The 20,993-nt window shown below is 46.0% G+C and overlaps 1 protein-coding gene across 3 annotated transcripts in view; it reads left to right on the forward strand.

Moving 5' to 3' along the window:
• LOC140392953 (vacuolar protein sorting-associated protein 26A) overlaps positions 1 to 20,993 on the forward strand; it is a 227,180-nt gene that overhangs the window by 57,832 nt on the left and 148,355 nt on the right. The gene's annotated exons all lie outside the window — the stretch shown is intronic.

The raw sequence follows: 20,993 nt of genomic DNA on the forward strand, positions 1-20,993 counted from the left end.
TGAAAACATGGAATTACTGTTGGAACATGCTCACCATCTCTTCCTCATTGTTTGTATTTTTTCCCAGTGTGTGGTGACTTTGCATTTACAACCCATCCCTGGATACTCTGTGACGGTGGTGGGTCTTGTCCTAAACTCTGGCAGCAGTGATGTTCTCTCTCAGTATTGTTGAGAAGCAGTTTGTGGATGATTCTGCAGTGCAGTGAGAACCAAGGATGCGGAAAGGGATTAAGATTATTTATGTGGGCAGGCAGATGAAATTGTCCAACTCACCACCTAAAGATCACTATCCTGGCCAGTATTCCAAGGCGAACAGCGAATCAGACCAGCCGACAACTCTCTGTAAATGAATTGATGATGCTGATTTGGTTTTAAAATGGATCAGTGGTAAGTGACAATACAAACTTGGCAAAATTCCCAAAAGAATATTTTGCTTCCTTTCCACACGGAAGTGATATATGCAACAGGTCAAGGGATGGAGAATCGGGAATGGACAATAAGAGATTGAAATGAGACCGGTGGCTTCTACCTAAAAGAAAAAAAAAGCAAGGAAATTGTGATACATTAGTTGGCTTGTTGAATTTGGAAATGTTACCAGTTAATCGAAGAAAGTAAAGAGTATTGCTGACTAAAGAGACATGTCAAAGCTTTTCATCTTGCATTCATCAGGGCACTTCGCAAGAATCCCAGTATCGCGGGAAATCAATAATTTATATTGTATGAGAAAAGAATGCTGATTGGTTGGCAAGTGGACTCTGATAGAGACGTTGCCATGGAGAATGCATTAGCTGATGGTGACTGACACACAACTGCCAGGTATTGTTTGAAATTTAATCCAGGCAGCTTGGTTGGTCAAGGCATTGCTTGGGGAATGAATTACATGCAAATGCACTACACCGTGAGCCTGACTGACAATCTTAAATTGATTGGAAGCACACTGATTATTAAGTTAATGTTGTTCAATTGTGGAATCATATTTAATGTTGGACACTTATGTTTTGAGCTTTCAAGCTTGAGCTTTTTACATTACATAGAACATACAGTGCAGAAGGAGGCCATTCGGCCCATCGAGTCTGCACCGACCCACATTAATCCCTCACTTCCACCCAATAACCCCTCCCAACCCTTATGGACACTACGGGTAATTTAGCATGGCCAATCCACCTAACCTGCACGTCTTTGGACTGTGGGAGGAAACCGGAGCACCCGGAGGAAACCCACGCGGACACGGGGAGAACGTGCAAACTCCGCACAGACAGTGACCCAGCGGGGAATCGAACCTGGGACCCTGGCGCTGTGAAGCCACAGTGCTAATCACTTGTGCTACCGTGCTGCCCGTGCTAGTTGGGTACTGTCTGTACCTTGCCTGTTGTGAACAGCAGCTGGGACATGCTGATTTATTGCGATTCATCAGTCATTGGGCCTACATACCGAGCTCTGAAATTCATGATTCAGGGGCAGCACGGTAGCATAGTGGTTAGCACAATTGCTTCACAACTCCAGGGTCCCAGGTTCGATTCCGGCTTGGGTCACTGTCTGTGCGGAGTCTGCACATCCTCCCCGTGTGTGCGTGGGTTTCCTCCGGGTGCTCCGGTTTCCTCCCACAGTCCAAAGATGTGCAGGTTAGGTGGATTGGCCATGATAAATTGCCCTTAGTGTCCAAAATTGCCCTTTGTGTTGGGTGGGATTACTGGGTTATGGGGATGGGGTCGAGCTGTTGACCTTGGGTGGGGTGCTCTTTCCAAGAGCCGGTGCAGACTCGATGGGCCGAATGGCCTCCTTCTGCACTGTAAATTCTATGATAATCTATGATAATCTATGTGCCATATTACTCATTTGTGTGATTGGCAAAATGTCTTTTTGGTCTGAAGGCGGCATCCTATTGTGGTGAATACCACTTAAATTGCTACTGCATAGTGACAGCGTGAAACAGCTAGCTTCACCTTTCGCTCGTACTTTTGTGATACCTTGCCCTTCCAGGATAATTTGAGATCGACTGGGCACTTTTCAGAGCCTAAAGCGATGGCCTCGTGCCCCTTCATAAGTATGCATTATATACAACACAAAATGACCTGATCAGGGTAGCCAGGAGCCCACAAAATAAAAAGCTTCAACATGTCTTTTGCATGTTCTGAGGTAAAGGTTGTGTGTTCAGAACAAAAACTTATGTCAGACTGAAGCAACTGTACTATCAGATGTCTTGGCCACCGCTGTTGGCTGCTTTATTTAAGCATGTGGTTCCCTTTCACTGGTACTGCCCTTTATTCAAATAAATTTAGAGTATCCAATTCATTTTTTTCTAATTAAGGGGCAATTTAGCATGACCAATCCACCTACCCTGCGCATCTTTGGGTTGTGGGAGCGAAACCCACGCAAACACGGGGAGACTGCAAACTCCACATGGACAGTGACCCAGACCGGGATCGACCCTGGGTGAGGCAGCAGTGCTAACCACTGCATCACTCTGCCACCCGGTTTCTGGTGTCTTAAATAATGAATTTCCCACCTTCCCAGTGACAGAAAATCTTTAAGGAATAGTGTTGCTGCTCTGAACTCACCTTGTACTTGCAGGAAATTCCTGGAAGGAAAGCACAGTGGCTTATTGATAGAGTCACGTTAACTGCTAACTGGCTTAACAGGAGCAGAATCTGGCCAGATTGTCATTCTTTTATCATTGTCAGATGAGAGTCCTGAAAATCTCTGTACGACACACTGGAAGCACCTTCACCACGAGCACTTTGGTGGTTAATGAAGGTACCTGAGCAATGCCTTCTAAGAATGAGCAAAGAAATTAGAGTGCATGGTTAAAGATGTCTTGCTACAATTGTGCAGGGTTTTGGTGAGACTACATCTGGAATGCTGTTCTAGTCTCTACATTTAAGAAAGGGTATACTCACATTAGAGGTGGAACAGTGAAGATTCACTGGATTGTTACCTGCGCTGAGGGGTTTCTCTATAATGAGAGGCTGAGTAAATTGGGTTGATATTTTCTGGAGTTTAGTAGAATGCGAGGCGATCCTATTGAAATATACCCAATTCTGAAGGGGTTTGATAGGGTGGATGAAGAGAGATTGTTTCCGCTGGTCGAGGAATCTTAAATAAGGCACAGTCTCAGGATAAGGTGCTGATTGTTTAGAACTGAGGTGAGGAAAAATTCCTTGGGTTACGAATCTTTGGAATTCTTCACCCCAAAATGTTGTGGATGCTCCATCGTTGAATATATTTAAGGCTGGGATTAGACCAGGTTTTGAGGGATGTGGGAAGCATTTACGAAAAGACTCCAATCAGGCCAGATTGTAATGAATGGCGAAACAGGTTCCTACGAACCAGAGATGTTTTATAAGCGTGTAATTCTGTGCTAAGTTGAATGGATGATCAATATTTCAGATTTGCAGTCCTACTATGTTGGATGTGTTATATTCCTTGCCTTTTCCTCCAAGATAGCCAGATATGTAGTGTTGACAAAGAATATGAACATAAGTTTGAATCAAAACAAATTTATTTTACAGTACTAACTTTGATTAGGTTTGCACACTTTACTGAGTAACAGATACTAAACTAGTAATACTGAATCTGTAGTACAGTGATCAATATCCAATCTAACGATTAAACTACACTACGACTTGACCTCGTGCTATATCTCTACATTCAATTCTCTCTCTGCTCTCATCATGTTCTCTTCAGCTTCTCCCAGAATTCCTAGAGATGCTATCTTATATACAGTGAATTAGTAACGCCATCTAGTGTTTGATTTAAGCATAGTTTCAGATGTTAACCCTGTACCACACTGGCACTATACATATCATTACAGGATGCGGATTTCTATAACCACCTGCAACACTATATTCCTGTGTTCCTGTAATTGTAAAATAAAGAACTTGTCTTTCTATAGCATCTACAGCCTCAGCAAGCCCCAAGCACTTTACAGACAGTGAAGTACATTTGAAATGTAGTCATTGTTGTGTTATCGGAGATGTTGGAGCCACTTTCTGCACAGTAAGAGCCCACAAGAAATAGTGTGGTAACGATCACATTGTTTTTTTTATGGGTGATGGTGGAGGGATAAATACTATACAGGGAAGCAATGGTGTAGTGGTATTGTCAGTGAATTAGTAATCCAGAGACCCAGCTGGATAAAAGCAAATTACTGTGGATGCTGGAATCTGAAACCGAAAGAGAAAATGCTGCAAAATCTCAGCAGGTCTGGCAGCATCTGTAGGGAGACAAAAGAGCTAACGTTTTGAGTCCAGATCACCTTTGTCAAAGCCAAAACACTCATCCAGGTTAAGCAGCGTTTCACTTCCACTTCTTTCAGTTTGGTCTATTGCTTCTCCCTTCCCCCTTATATCTGTCACAGCTTACCCTCTGATGTTAGTTTCACTGCTGTTTGGCCTTCACACCTTTTATTCTCTCTGGGACTGCCATTCGCACTCTTTCCGTTGGTTTCTGTGGCTATCAGCACTCTTTGCCCTTGGTTTCTGTGGCTGTGACTCATCTTTCATTCCCTCACCCCACAGTACAAGCATCTCCCATTTTCTATGCATTTTAGCTTTGACAAAGAGTCACCTGGACTCGAAACATTGGCCCTTTTCTTTCCCGACAGATGCTGCCAGACCTGCTGAGATGTTCCAGCATTTTCTCTTTTGGACCCAGGGTAATGCTTCAGGTTCAAATCCCTCCATGACAGATGGTGAAATTTCAATACAATAAAAAATTAAAAATCTAAAGGTGAAATCATTGTTTGTAGTATTCATAAATGATTTGGAGGAAAACGTAGCTGGTCTGATTAGTAAGTTTTTGGATGACACCAAGGTTGGTAGAGTGGCAGGTAGTGTTGAGGATTGTAAGAGGATACAGCAGGACATAGATTGGAGACTGGGGCAGAGAAATGACAAATGGAGTTTAATCCAGACAAATGTGAGGTAATGCATTTTGGTAGGTCTAACATAAGAGGTGAAATATACCAAATGGCAAAACTCTCAGGAATATAGAAAGTCAGAGAGATCTGGGCGTGCAGGTCCACGGATCTTTGAAAGTGGCAACACAAGTGGACAAGGTAGTCAAGTATACAGAATGCTTGCCTTTATTGGATGGGGCATCGAGTATAAAAACTGGCAAGTGGTGCTGTAGTTGTACAGAACCTTGGTAAGGCCGCACTTGGAATATTGCGCACAATTCTAGCTGCCACACTACTAGAGGATGCGGAGGTTCTGGAGAGGGTGAAGAGGAGGTTTACCAGGATGTTGCCTGATCTGGAGGGTGTTAGCTATGCGGAGAGGCTGAATAGACTTGGGACTGTTTTCATTAGAAAGACGGAGGTTGAGGTCTACAAGATTATGAGGGATATGGATAGAGTGGATGGGCAGACACTCCAGGGTGGAGGGGTCAGTCACCAGGGGGTATAGTTTAAGGTCCGTGAGGCAAAGTTTAGAGGAGATGTGTGAGGCAGGTTTTTTTACACAGAAGCTGGTGAGTGCCTGGAACATGTTGCCAGGGGAGGTTGTGAAAGCAGGTAGATTAAAACACATGGATAGGATGGGTATAGAGGGATATGGCGCAAGGAAGTGCTGAGAGTTTTGGCAAAGGTTGGTATCCTGACCGGTACAGGCTTGGAGGGCCGAAGGGCCTCTTCCTGTGCTGTATTGTTCTTTGTTCTGAATTTAGAAAAGATGGAATATTGATGATCAGTATATAAATAGGAAATTAGTCCAGAAGTACGAGCGGCTGGAGAGATGTTGCAGGAAAGAAGGGTTTTGATGTCTGGGACATTAGGACTGTTTTGGGGGGTGGTGGTGGGATCTATACAAAGCGGGCAGGTTGCACCTGAACCAAAATGCGACCAGCATCCTTGCAGGGAGGTTGGCTAATGCTGTTGGGGAGGGTTTAAACTAACTTGGCAGGGTCCTGGGATCCTGAGAGAAGGTTCAGCATGGGGAGATGCACACCCAAAATTAAAAGAGTTATCAAGTGAGTCAGGAAGGCATAGAATTTCCGAGACCAGTTAAGTCACAAGGGAGGTTGGCAAAATTAGATGGTAATTATTTTAATACAAGGAACCTGATGAGTTGAGGGCACAAATTAAAACACGGTGGTATGATGCTATTGCTGTCACTGAGACATGGTTTGGGAGAGGGACTGGATTGGCTGCTCAATATTCCAGGATATACGATATTTAGGCTAGTCAGGGAAGGAGGTAAAAGAGGAGGAGGTGTTGAAATTTTAATCAGGGAATCCATTCCAGCAGTAAGGCGAGACAACATCTCAAGTCTCTTCAAATGAAGCCTTATGGGTAGAACTGAACAACCAAAAAGGAGCAATCGCATTTCTTGGTGTGATCTATCGGCCCCCAAACAATCCGAGAGAAATAGAAGAGCAGATATGTAGGAAAATTTCAGAGAAGTGTAAAAGTAATAGAATCATTGATTCCCTGCAGTGCAGAAGGAAGGGTAATGAGAGTGGAGGATTTTAACTTCCCCAACATTAACTGGGGTAATCATAGTGCAAAAGATTTAGAGGGAGTGGAATTCTTAAAATACTTCCAGGTGAACTTTTTAAATCAGTATATAGAAGGTTCTACAAGAGAAGGGGTGGTCCCGAACTTAATTTTAGGTAACAAAACCTTTGGGTAACAAAGTCAGGCAAGTGGTTGAAGTGTCAGCATTTTGCAGACAGCAAACATAACTCTATTAGATTCAAGATTATTATGGAAAAAGACAAGGATGGGCATGAGATCAAAGTTCTAAACCGGGGGTCAATTTTAATGAGATCCAATATGATTTGACCAGAGTTGATTTGGAGCAGATACTTTTAGGTAAATCTGTGACGGAACAGTGGGATGCAATCAAGAAGGAAATAGGGAGAGTACAGGGCCAACATGTTCCAATCAAGAAAAAAGGTGGGACCAACAAATCCAGTAAATCCTGGATATCGAGCGATATACAGCAGTGGATAAGGAGAAAAAGGGAGGCTCATGGCAGATATTGGGGGCTCAAAACAGCAGAAGCCCCAGAGGCGTATAGAATGTGCAAGAGGGAACTTAAAAATAAAATTATGAGAGCAAAAAGGGGACATGAAAGGATACTGGCAAATGAAAGGAAGGAAAATCCTAAATTGTTTTATATTAAGAGTAAAAGGATATGCAGGGTTGGCCCATTAAGGGCAATAGTTGTAATTTGGGTGTGGATGTAGGTAGGGTTCTAATTGAATACTTTGTGTCAGTGTTCACCAGTGAGAGGGATGATGTGAATATAGATATCAGGGAGAAGAAATGTAATAACACTAAAGAGATTAATATAGACAGAGCAGAGGTGGTCTGGCAGGTTTTAAAGTAGACAAATCACTAGGCCCATCTTAAATGTATCCCAGGCTGTTGAGTGAGGCAAAGGAGGAAATAGCAGGGGCGCTGACGATTTTAAATCCCTCTCTGGCCATAGGAGGGATGCCAGAGGACTGGAGGATAGCCAATGTGGTACCATTATTCAAGGAGGGAGATGAACCTGGAAACTGCAGGCCAGTCAGTCTAACCTCAGTGGTGGGGAAACGATTCGAAGCAATTCTGTGAGACAGAATTAATCTGGATTTGGAGAGTCAGGGATTAATCAAGAACTATCAGCATGGTTTTGTTAAGGGGAAGTCAAGTCTGACCAACTTGATTGATTTTTTTTCAAAGAGGTAACCAGGTGTATAGATGAGGCCAATGCATTTGACGTAGTCGACTTGGACTAGCAAGGCTTTTGATAAGGTCCCACACGGGAGACTGATAGCAAAGTTAAAAGCCCATGGTATCCAGAATTGGCTAAGTGGCAGGAAGCAGAGGATGATGGACCAGTGGTGTTTTTCTGATGGGACGTTGGTGTCCAATAAAGTCCTTGTTTGTGGTTTATATAAATGATTTCGATCTGAATGGATTTTGGGGGCCCCGCGACCCTACAGTCCAATAAGATCCGTCTCCGGGCTACCAAGGAGGCAAAGGCCAAAACATCAGCCTCTCTTGCCCCCTGGACTCCTGGGTCTTCCGACACTCCAATTATCGCCACCTCTGGACTCGGAGCCACCCTTGTCTTTAGTACTGTGGACATGACATCCGCAAATCTTTGCCAGAATCTCCTAAGCTTCGGACATGCCCAAAACATGCGGATCTCATAGTTAGGGAGCCTCTCGGAAGGAGTGATCACAATATGGTGGAATTTAAAATACAGATGGAGGGTGAGAAGGTAAAATCAAGCACTAGTGTTTTGTGCTTAAACAAAGGAGATGAGAGAAGAAATAGCTAAGGTAGACTGGGAGCAAAGACTTTATGGTGAAACAGTTGAGGAACAGTGGAGAACCTTCCAAGTGATTTTTCACAGTGCTCAGCAAAGGTTTATACTAACAAAAAGGAAGGACGGTAAAAAGAGGGAAAATCGACCATGGATATCTAAGGAAATAAGGGAGAGTATCAAATTGAAGGGAAAAAACATACAAAGTACCAAAGATCAGTGGGAGACTAGAGGACTGGGAAATCTTTAGGGGGCAACAGAAAGCTACTAAAAAAGCTATAAAGAAGAGTAAGATAGATTCTGAGAGTAAACTTGTTCAGAATATAAAAACAGATAGTAAAAGTTTCTACAAATACATAAAACAAAAAAGAGTGGCTAAGGTAAATATTGGTCCTTTAGAGGATGAGAAGGGAGAATTAATAATGGGAGATGAGGAAATGGTTGAGGAACGGGAGTTCACAGAGAGAGTCCATAAAGCAGCGGGAGTTCACAGAGAGTCCATAGTTTCGGGAGTTCACGGAGAGAGAGTCCATAAAGCAGCGGGAGTTCACGGAGAGGGAGTCCATAAGGCAGCGGGAGTTCACAGAGTGAGAATCCATAAAGCAGCGGGAGTTCACAGAGAGTCCATAGTTTCGGGAGTTCACGGAGAGAGAGTCCATAAAGCAGCGGGAGTTCACGGAGAGAGAGTCCATAAGGCAGCGGGAGTTCACAGAGAGAGAGTCCATAAGGCAGCGGGAGTTCACAGAGAGAGAGTCCATAAAGCAGCGGGAGTTCACAGAGAGTCCATAGTTTCGGGAGTTCAGTTCCGGGAGCAGGCCTATTGGCTGACTGTAAATCAGGAAGGATACAAAAGGTGTGGCTGAAGTGCCTTTAGAAATGGAGTGCTGGAAGCAAACAGAGTGTATCTGAGTTTGGGTAAGGCTGAGTTTAGGTAAGAGGTGATTGAGGGCTGTGTTTTTTTGGAGTTTGGTGTTTGGGGTTGAGGTTTCCCCCCAAAAAAAACAATTGATTAGGTAAATTAATTAACTAGTTAAGGGAATTTGGTGCTCATCTTAAGGAGGTGCAGAGAAGCAGACCTGTGAGGGAGTTTCAGGAGCAATTACATCACAGCCAGCAGGTAAGTGATTGGCTTGTGACTGGTACGTGATTTTACTTTTCTCTCTTTGACTTTCTCTTAGCTGTGTAGTGTAGTTCAGGTTTAAGTCATGGCAGGAGAGCTCAGAACCGTGTCATGCTCCTCTTGTGAGATGTGGCAATTCAGGGACCCTTCTGGTGTCCCTGAGTCCTTCATCTGCAAGAAGTGTGTCCAACTGCAGCTCCTGTTAGACCGCTTGACGGCTCTGGAGCTGCGAATGGATTCACTTTGGAGCATCCGCGATGCTGAGGAAGTTGTGGATAGCACATTCAGTACGTTGGTCACACGACAGATTAAAATTACTGAGGCAGATAGGGAATGGGTGACCAACAGACAGAGGAAGAGTAGGAAGGCAGTGCAGGGATCCCCTGCGGTCATCTCCCTCCAAAACAGATTTACCGTTTTGGAAACTGTTGGGGGAGATGGCTCACCAGGGGAAGGTGGCAGCAGCCAGGTTCATGGCACCGTGGCTGGCTCTGCTGTACAGAAGGGCGGGAAAAAGAGTGGCAGAGCTATAGTGATAGGGGATTCAATTGTAAGGGGAATAGACAGGTGTTTCTGCGGACGCAAACGAGAATCCAGGTTGGTATGTTGCCTCCCTGGTGCAAGGGTCAAGAGGATGTCTCGGAGCGGCTGCAGGGCATTCTGGAGGGAGAGGGTGAACAGCCAGCTGTCGTGGTGCATATCGGCACCAACGATCTAGGTAAAAAACGGGATGAGGTCCTCCAAGCTGAATTTAGGGAGTTAGGAGTTAAACTAAAAAGTAGGACCTCAAAGGTAGTAATCTCAGGATTGCTACCAGTGCCACGTGATAGTCAGAGTAGGAATGACAGGATAGCTAGGATGAATACGTGGCTTGAGAGATGGTGCAAGAGGGAGGGTTTCAAATTCCTGTGACATTGGGACCGGTTCTGGGGGAGGTGGGACCTGTACAAATCGGACGGTCTGCACCCGAGTGGGACCGGAACCAATGTTCTCGGGGGTGTGTTTGCTAGTGCAGTTGGGGAGGGTTTAAACTAATGTGGCAGGGGGATGGGAACCGATGTAGGAAGTCAGTGGGGACGGAAACAAAAGGCAGGAAGGGAGAGTGTGTAAAGCATGACCCGAGAAAGCAGGGCAGAGAGCAAGGGAAGTCTACATTAAACTGCATTTATTTCAATGCAAGGGGCCTGACGGGCAAAGCGGATGAACTCAGGGCTTGGATGGGCACATGGGACTGGGATATTATAGCCATGACTGAAACATGGCTCATGAAGGGGCAGGACTGTCAGCTCAATGTTCCGGGGTACAGATGCTATAGAAAGGATAGAACAGGAGGTAAGAGAGGAGGGGGAGTGGCGTTTTTGATTAGGGAGACCATCACGGCAGTACTTAGAGGGGATATTTCCGAGGGTTCGCCCACTGAGTCTATATGGGTGGAACTGAAAAATAAGAAGGGAGAGATCACCTTGATAGGACTGTACTACAGGCCCCCAAATAGTCAGCGGGAAATTGAGGAGCAAATATGTAAGGAGATTACAGATAGCTGCAAGAATAATAGGGTGGTAATAGTAGGGGACTTTAACTTTCCCAACATTGACTGGGACAGCCATAGCATTAGGGGCTTGGATGGAGGGAAATTTGTTGAGTGTATTCAGGAGGAATTTCTCATTCAGTATGTGGATGGACCGACTAGAGAGGGGGCAAAACTTGACCTCGTCTTGGGAAATAAGGAAGGGCAAGTGACAGAAGTGTTACTGAGGGATCACTTTGGGACAAGTGACCATAACTGGTCACTTGTTATGTTTTAAGATAGCTATGGAGAATGATAGGTCTGGCCCAAGAGTTAAAATTCTTAATTGGGGCAAGGCCAATTTTGATGGTATCAGACAGGAACTTGCAGAGGTAGATTGGGGGAGACTGTTGGCAGGCAAAGGGACGGCTGGTAAATGGGAGGCTTTTAAAAATGTGTTAACCAGGGTGCAGGGTAAGCACATTCCCTTTAGAGTGAAGGGCAAGGCTGGTAGAAGTAGGGAACCCTGGATGACTCGAGATATTGAGACTCTGGTCAAAAAGAAGAAGGAGGCATATGACGTACATAAGCAACTGGGATCAAGTGGATCCCTTGAAGAGTATAGAGATTGTCAAAATAGAGTTAAGAGGGAAATCAGGAGGGCAAAAAGGAGACATGAAATTGCTTTGGCAAATAATGCAAGGGAGAATCCAAAGAGATTCTACAGATACATAAAGGGGAAAAGAGTAACTAGGGACAGAGTAGGGCCTCTTAAGGATCAACAAGGACATCTATGTGCAGAGCCACAAGAGTTGGGTGAGATCCTGAATGAATATTTCTCATCGGTATTCACGGTGGAGAAAGGCATGGATGTTAGGAAACTAAGGGAAATAAATAGTGATGTCTTGAGAAGTGTGCATATTACAGAGGAGGAGGTGCTGGAAGTCTTAAAGCGCATCAAGGTAGATAAATCCCCGGGACCTGATGAAATGTATCCCAGGATGTTGAGGGAGGCTAGGGAGGAAATTGCGGGTCCCCTAACAGAGATATTTGAATCATCGGCAGCCACAGGTGAGGTGCCTGAAGATTGGAGAGTGGCGAATGTTGTGCCCTTGTTTAAGAAGGGCAGCAGGGAAAAGCCTGGGAACTACAGACCGGTGAGCCTAACGTCTGTAGTAGGTAAGTTGCTAGGAGGTATTCTGAAAGACAGGATCTACAAGCATTTAGAGCGGCAAGGACTGATTCGGGGCAGTCAGCAAAGCCTTTGACAAGGCACCGCATGGTAGGTTGTTGCAGAAGTTTAAAGCTCACGGGATCCAGGGTGAGGTTGCAATTGGATTCAAAATTGGCTGGACGACAGAAGACAGAGGGTGGCTGTAGAGGGTTGTTTTTCAAACTGGAGGCCTGTGACCAGTGGTGTGCCTCAGGGATCGGTGCTGGGTCCACTGTTATTTGTGATTTATATTAATGATTTGGATGAGAATTTAGGAGGCATGATTAGTAAGTTTGCAGATGACACCAAGATTGGTGGCACAGTGGATAGATAGTGAAGAAGGTTATCTAGGATTGCAACGGGATCTTGATCAATTAGGCCAGTGGGCCGACGAATGGCAGATGGAGTTTAATTTAGATAAATGTGAGGTGATGCATTTTGGCAGATCGAATCAGGCCAGGACTACTCAGTTAATGGTATGGCGTTGGGGAGAGTTATAGAACAAAGAGATCTAGGAATACAGTTTCATAGCTCCTTGAAGGTGGAGTCGCAGGTGGACAGGGTGGTGAAGAAGGCATTCAGCATGCTTGGTTTCATTGGTCAGAACATTGAATACAGGAGTTGGGACGTCTTGTTGAAGTTGTACAAGACATTGGTACGGCCACACTTGGAATACTGTGTGCAGTTCTGGTCACCCTATTATAGAAAGGATATTATTAAACTAGAAAGAGTGCAGAAACGATTTACTAGGATGTTACCGGGACTTGATGGTTTGAGTTATAAGGAGAGGCTGGATAGACTGGGACTTTTTTCCCTGGAGCGTAGGAGGCTTAGGGGTGATCTTATAGAGGTCTATAAAATAATGAGGGGCATAGATAAGGTAGATAGTCAACATCTTTTCCCAAAGGTAGGGGAGTCTAAAACTAGAGGGCATAGGTTTAAGGTGAGAGGGGAGAGATTCAGAAGGGCCCAGACGGGCAATTTCTTCACTCAGAGGGTAGTGAGTGTCTGGAATGGGCTGCCAGAGGTAGTAGTAGAGGCGGGTACAATTGTGTCTTTTAAAAAGCATTTAGATAGTTACATGGGTAAGATGGGTATAGAGGGTTATGGGCCAAGTGCGGGCAACTGGGACTAGCTTAATGGTAAAAACTGGGCGGCATGGACTGGTTGGGCCGAAGGGCCTGTTTCCATGCTGTAAACTTCTATGATTCTAACTGAACAGGTTTTTGGGTCAGTCTTCACAGTGGAAGACACAAATAACATGCCAGTGACTGATGGAAATGAGGCTATGACAGGTGAGGACCTTGAGAGGATTATTATCACCAAGGAGGTAATGATGGGCAAGCTAATGGGGTAGACAGGTCTCCTGGACCGGATGGAATGCATACCAGAGTACTAAAAGAGATGGCTCGGGAAATTGCAAATGCATTAGTGATAATTTACCAAAATTCACTAGACTCTGGGGTGGTCCCGGTGAATTGGAAATTAGCAAACGTGACACCACTGTTTAAAAAAGGAGGTCGGCAGAAAGCGGGTAATTATAGGCCAGTGAGCTTAACTTCGGAAGTAGGGAAGATGCTGGAATCTATCATCAAGGAAGAAATAGCGAGGCATCTAGATGGAAATTGTCCCATTGGGCAGACGCAGCATGGGTTCATAAAGGGCAGGTCGTGCCTAACTAATTTAGTGGAATTTTTTGAGGACATTAACAGTGCGGTAGATAATGGGGAGTCAATGGATGTGGTATATCTGGATTTCCAGAAAGCCTTTGACAAGGTGCCACACAAAAGGTTGCTGCATAAGATAAAGATGCATGGCATTAAGGGGAAAGTAGTAGCATGGATAGAGGATTGGTTAATTAATAGAAAGCAAAGAGTGGGGATTAATGGGTGTTTCTCTGGTTGGCAATCAGTAGCTAGTGGTGTCCCTCAGGGATCAGTGTTGGGCCCACAATTGTTCACAATTTACATAGATGATTTGGAGTTGGGGACCAAGGGCAATGTGTCCAAGTTTGCAGACGACACTAAGATAAGTGGTAAAGCAAAAAGTGCAGAGGGTACTGGAAGTCTGCAGAGGGATTTGGATATGCTTAGTGAATGGGATAGGGTCTGGCAGATGGAATACAATGTTGACAAATGTGAGGTTATCCATTTTGGTAGGAATAAAGCAAAAGGGATTATTATTTAAATGATAAAATATTAAAACATGCTGCTGTGCAGAGAGACCTGGGTGTGCTAGTGCATGAGTCGCAAAAAGTTGGTTTACAGGTGCAACAGGTGATTAAGAAGGCAAGTGGAATTTTGTCCTTCATTGCTAGAGGGATGGAGTTTAAGACTAGGGAGGTTATGCTGCAATTGTATCAGGTGTTAGTGAGGCCACACCTGGAGTATTGTGTTCAGTTTTGGTCTCCTTACTTGAGAAAGGACGGACTGGCACTGGAGGGTGTGCAGAGGAGATTCACTAGGTTAATCCCAGAGCTGAAGGGGTTGGATTACGAGGAGAGGTTGAGTAGACTGTGGCTGTACTCGTTGGAATTTAGAAGGATGAGGGGGGATCTTATAGAAATATATAAGATTATGAAGGGAATAGATTGAATAGATGCGGACAGGTTGTTTCCACTGGCGGGTGAAAGCAGAACTAGGGGGCATAGCCTCAAAATAAGGGGAAGTAGATTTAGGACTGAGTTTAGGAGGAACTTCTTCACCCAAAGGGTTGTGAATCTATGGAATTCATTGCCCAGTGAAGCAGTAGAGGCTCATTCATTAAATGTTTTTAAGATAAAGATAGATAGTTTTTTGACGAATAAAGGGATTAAGGGTTATGGTGTTCGGGCCGGAAAGTGGAGCTGAGTCCACAAAAGATCAGCCATGATCTCATTGAATGGTGGAGCAGGCTCGAGGGGCCAGATGGCCTACTCCTGCTCCTAGTTCTTATGTTCTTATGTTCTCCCCATACTCATACAGCGCTCCTCTCGCTGTTCTCAACTGCCCCACCGCCTTCCCTGTAGATAGCAACCCAAACTTCCCCTGCAGCTTCTGCCGCTCCTTCAACAGCCCCGCCTCCGGGGCCTCCGAGTACCTCCTGTCTACCTGAAGAATCTCTCTAATCAGCCTGTCCATCTCTGCCCGCTCCACCTTCTCCCTATGTACCCATATTGAAATAAGCTCCCCCCTAACTACTGCCTTCAATGCCTCCCATACCGTTGCTGCCGAGACCTCTCCTGTGTCAACCCCACCCTCCGCCCACCATAATCGATCCCCAATCAGTCTCCAAACGCCTGTCCCTCCCCCGTTAGCAGATCAATACCGCCCACCCCCAACATAGCAAAATAACAATGCCAAACTCCACCTTTTCTTAAAGAGGGCCGACTTCGCCTTATTTTGGCCAGCTCTGCACCCAGGTCCTGGTAGACGCGCAGCTCGCTGCCATATGTAGCACCTCGTCTGCCTGGCTCACCTCATAATTTGTTCCTCATCTAGGAATCGGTGCATTCGCACCACCATCGCCCTTGGGGGCTCATTTCTCTGCGGCTTCCTCATAAGCGCCCTGTGTGCCCTGTCCACTTCCATGGGGCGAGCGAACGCTCCTTCTCCCAGCAACTTCTCAAACATTCATGCCACGTATGCACCGGCATCTGCTCCCTCGCTGCCCCCCGGCAGGCTAACAATCCTTAAATTCTGACTGCACAATCTGTTCTCTAGATCCTCCCACACGGGAGGGCTTAAATTGTAAGGCAGGGGGGTGGGCACGGGAGCAATAGGTCAGAAGGTGAGAGCATTGAGGGAGAACTAGGGAATAGGGACAGTGTGGCTCTGAGGCAGAGCAGACAGGGAGAAGTTGCTGAACACAGCGGGTCTGGTGGCCTGAAGTGCATATGTTTTAATGCAAGAAGTATTACGGGTAAGGCAGATGAACTTAGAGCTTGGATTAGTACTTGGAACTATGATGTTGTTGCCATTACAGAGACCTGGTTGAGGGAAGGGCAGGATTGGCAGCTAAACGTTCCAGGATTTAGATGTTTCAGGCGGGATAGAGGGGGATGTAAAAGGGGAGGCGGAGTTGCGCTACTGGTTCGGGAGAATATCACAGCTGTACTGCGGGAGGACACCTCAGAGGGCAGTGAGGCTATATGGGTAGAGATCAGGAATAAGAAGGGTGCAGTCACAATGTTGGGGGTTTACTACAGGCCTCCCAACAGCCAGCGGGAGATAGAGGACCAGATAGGTAGACAGATTTTGGAAAAGAGTAAAAACAACAGGGTTGTGGTGATGGGAGTCTTCAACTTCCCCAATATCGACTGGGACTCACTTAGTGCCAGGGGCTTAGACGGGGCGGAGTTTGTAAGGAGCATCCAGGAGGGCTTCTTAAAACAATATGTAGACAGTCCAACTAGGGAAGGGGCGGTACTGGACCTGGTATTGGGGAATGAGCCCGGCCAGGTGGTAGATGTTTCAGTAGGGGAGCATTTCGGTAACAGTGACCACAATTCAGTAAGTTTTAAAGTACTGGTGGACAAGGATAAGAGTGGTCCTAGGATGAATGTGCTAAATTGGGGGAAGGCTAATTATAACAATATTAGGCGGGAACTGAAGAACATAGATTGGGGGTGGATGTTTGAGGGCAAATCAACATCTGACATGTGGGAGGCTTTCAAGTGTCAGTTGAAAGGAATTCAGGACCGGCATGTTCCTGTGAGGAAGAAGGATAAATACGGCAATTTTCGGGAACCTTGGATGACGAGAGATATTGTAGGCCTCGTCAAAAAGGAAAAGGAGGCATTTGTCAGGGCTAAAAGGCTGGGAACAGACGAAGCCTGCGTGGAATATAAGGAAAGTAGGAAGGAACTTAAGCAATGAGTCAGGAGGGGTAGAAGGGGTCACGAAAAGTCATTGGCAAATAGGGTTAAGGAAAATCCCAAGGCTTTTTACACGTACATAAAAAGCAAGAGGGTAGCCAGGGAAAGGGTTGGCCCACTGAAGGATAGGCAAGGGAATCTATGTGTGGAGCCAGAGGAAATGGGCGAGGTACTAAATGAATACTTTGCATCAGTATTCAGCAAAGAGAAGAAATTGGTAGATGTTGAGTCTGGAGAAGGGTGTGTAGATAGCCTGGGTCACATTGAGATCCAAAAAGACGAGGTGTTGGGTGTCTTAAAAAATATTAAGGTAGATAAGTCCCCAGGGCCTGATGGGATCTACCCCAGAATACTGAAGGAGGCTGGAGAGGAAATTGCTGAGGCCTTGACAGAAATCTTTGGATCCTCGCTGTCTTCAGGGGATGTCCCGGAGGACTGGAGAATAGCCAATGTTGTTCCTCTGTTTAAGAAGGGTAGCAAGGATAATCCCGGGAACTACAGGCCGGTGAGCCTTACTTCAGTGGTATGGAAATTACTGGAGAGAATTCTTCGAGACAGGATCTACTCCCATTTGGAAGCAAATGGACGTATTAGTGAGAGGCAGCACGGTTTTGTGAAGGGAAGGTCGTGTCTCACTAACATGATAGAGTTTTTCGAAGAGGTCACTAAGATGATTGATGCAGGTAGGGCAGTGGATGTTGTCTATATGGACTTCAGTAAGGCCTTTGACAAGGTCCCTCATGGTAGACTAGTACAAAAGGTGAAGTCACACGGGTTCAGGGGTGAGCTGGCAAGTTGGATACAGAACTGGCTAGGCCATAGAAGGCAGAGAGTAGCAATGGAAGGATGCTTTTCTAATTGGAGGGCTGTGACCAGTGGTGTTCCACAGGGATCAGTGCTGGGACCTTTGCTCTTTGTAGTATATATAAATGATTTGGAGGAAAATGGAACTGGTCTGATTAGTAAGTTTGCAGACGACACAAAGGTTGGTGGAATTGCGGATAGCGATGAGGACTGTCGGAGGATACAGCAGGATTTCGATTGTTTGGAGACTTGGGCGGAGAGATGGCAGATGGAGTTTAATCCGGACAAATGTGAGGTAATGCATTTTGGAAGGTCTAATGCAGGTAGGGAATATACAGTGAATGGTAGAACCCTCAAGAGTATTGAAAGTCAAAGAGATCTAGGAGTACAGGTCCACAGGTCATTGAAAGGGGCAACACAGGTGGAGAAGGTAGTCAAGAAGGCATACGGCATGCTTGCCTTCATTGGCCGGGGCATTGAGTATAAGAATTGGCAAGTCATGTTGCAGCTGTATAGAACCTTAGTTAGGCCACACTTGGAGTATAGTGTTCAATTCTGGTCGCCACACTACCAGAAGGATGTGGAGGCTTTAGAGAGGGTGCAGAAGAGATTTACCAGAATGTTGCCTGGTATGGAGGGCATTAGCTATGAGGAGCGGTTGAATAAACTCGGCTTGTTCTCACTGGAACGAAGGAGGTTGAGGGGAGACCTGATAGAGGTCTACAAAATTATGAGGGGCATAGACAGAGTGGATAGTCAGATGCTTTTCCCCAGGGTAGAGGTGTCAATTATTAGGGGGCATAGGTTTAAGGTGAGAGGGGCAAGGTTTAGAGTAGATGTACGAGGCAAGTTTTTTACGCAGAGGGTAGTGGGTGCCTGGAACTCGCTACCGGAGGAGGTGGTGGAAGCAGGGACGATAGTGACATTTAAGGGGCATCTTGACAAATACATGAATAGGATGGGAATAGAGGGATACGGACCCAGGAAGTGTAGAAGATTGTAGTTTAGTCGGGCAGCACGGGCTTGGAGGGCCGAAGGGCCTGTTCCTGTGCTGTACATTTCTTTGTTCTTTGTTCTTTGTCCTGTAGCCTCTTCTGACGATCTCTCACCTGCCCCATCTCCGCCGCCATCGCTGCTTGCCCACCGCCTCCGCCACCTTCTGGATCGCTTGGCCCTGGGCCTCTAACCCCAGTTCCATGCGGTCGATCCCCACCTTTATAGGATCCATCACCCTGACCAGATCCTCCAGATATTCCGCTCTCTGCTGGGCAAACTTCTTGTGCAGGAAGGCAACAAGTTGATCCGTCGACCACTGGGTCGCCAGACTCAGACCCTGATCCTCCGCCGTCTTCTCCTGTGTCACAGGCTCAAAAACAGCTTTCAACGAGCTCTCTCTTTTTAGACCACTTCTGGTCCGTGAATCCATAAACCAGTGGGATATTCTCCTCTTCCACCACACCAGCACCTTATACTGCCACTCAGTTTCACCATAAATCAGGGGAAAAGATCCAAAAAATCCACCATGAGCGGGAGCCACCAAATGTGCAACCATTCACACCATTGTCGCCACCGTAAGTCGAATGTAGGAGGGTTGATTAGTAACTCCACGGATGATGCGAAAATTGGTGGAGTGGTAAAAAGAAACATAGGAATCGGGAACCGAAGTAGGCAATTCAGCCCTTCGCGTGTGCTCCGCCATTCAATCAGATCATGGCTGATTTCTTCCTAGCCTCAAATCCACGACCCAGCTTCTTGCCCATATCCCTTTAACCCATTTTTAAAATCAGAAAGATATGTATCTCCTTGAAACCATTTAATGATTCAGACTGCACCGCACCATGGGGTCGTGAATTCCACAAATAATAACCTTTATTAGCCATCGATCACAAGTAGGCTTACATGAATACTGCAATGAAAATCCCCGAGTTGCCATACTCCGGCACTTGTTCGGGTCCACTGGAGGAGAATTCAGATTGTCCAATTCACCGAACAAGTACGTCTTTTGGGACTTGCGGGAGGAAACCGGAGCACCCAGGGGAACCCATGCACACACGGGGGAACGTGCAGACTCTGCACAGGCAGTGATCCAAGCCAGGAATTGAACCTGGGTCCCTGGCACTGTGAAGCAACTGTACTAGGCACTGTGAAGCAACTGTACTAACCACTGTGCTACCGTGCCACCCAATTCACTCTCTGCGAGAAGTAGTTCCTCCTCTTCTCGGTTTTAAATCTATTGCCTCTCAACCTATATTTCTGACTCCTTTCTCGATTGCCGCACAAGGGGGAACATTTGGTCTACATTTACTTTATCTTAAATGTTTTTATTAGGTTTTATACATGATATATGTATAAATGTACACACACAAAAACAAACCCGAGGAAGTAAAAAAAAAAATTTCATTAACACATAGCAGACAAGGTGGTCTTTCTTCCCCCTTTCTCTTTTCTTTATACAAAATAAGCAAAACAAAACCGGGTGGAGGCGGCACCTGGGTAGTGCCCCTGATGTCACTTGCATCGCTTGGTCTTTTTTTTTTGTCCATTTGCCTCAGCTTCAGCCATCTATAGTTCCTTCTTCCTGTTCTTTCTTTCTGTCTTTCGCCTTGTTTTGCTTGTTGTGGTCTTTGTCGTTTCCTGCGCTCTTCCACCCAGTTTGTGTTCCCTCCTTTTTCCTGCCTTCTGGCTCCCCTCTTGTTCTCCTTCCCTCGTCCGACATCCCTGCCTCCCTGACCCCCTTCTGTGCTACTCTCCTTTATTTCCTGCTGGGTTTGGCTACTCCCTCTTGCTCCCCCCTCTCCGCCCCCCCCCCCGTCCTCCCTCCCTCTCTTCCCTCACTTCTATCATGTCCTGGGTAATTTCCCTTGGCTCTTTGTTTATTTGTTTGTTGGCCACAAACAGTCCCAGAACAGTCGGGTGAATGGCTCCCATGTTTAGAGGAAGCCGTCTTCCAACCTCTGGATGGCGAATTTGATTTTCTCCATTTGGAAAAATTTCAAGTGGTTGGACAGCCAGTCTGCAGCTTTAGGTGGTGTTGCTGATCGCCGGCCGAGCATGATTTCACAGCGGGCGATCAGGGAGGCAAAGGCAAGGGCATCCGCCCTCCTCCCCATGAAGAGACCTAGCGAGGGCAGCATGGTGGCACAGTGGGTTAGCCCTGCAGCCTCGCGGCCGCTGAAGTCCCAGGTTCAATCCCGGCTCTGGGTTACTGTCCGTGTGGAGTTTGCACAATCTTCCTG

The sequence above is a fragment of the Scyliorhinus torazame genome, chromosome 16 (genome assembly GCF_047496885.1).
Source record: "Scyliorhinus torazame isolate Kashiwa2021f chromosome 16, sScyTor2.1, whole genome shotgun sequence".
Lineage (NCBI taxonomy): Eukaryota > Metazoa > Chordata > Chondrichthyes > Carcharhiniformes > Scyliorhinidae > Scyliorhinus > Scyliorhinus torazame.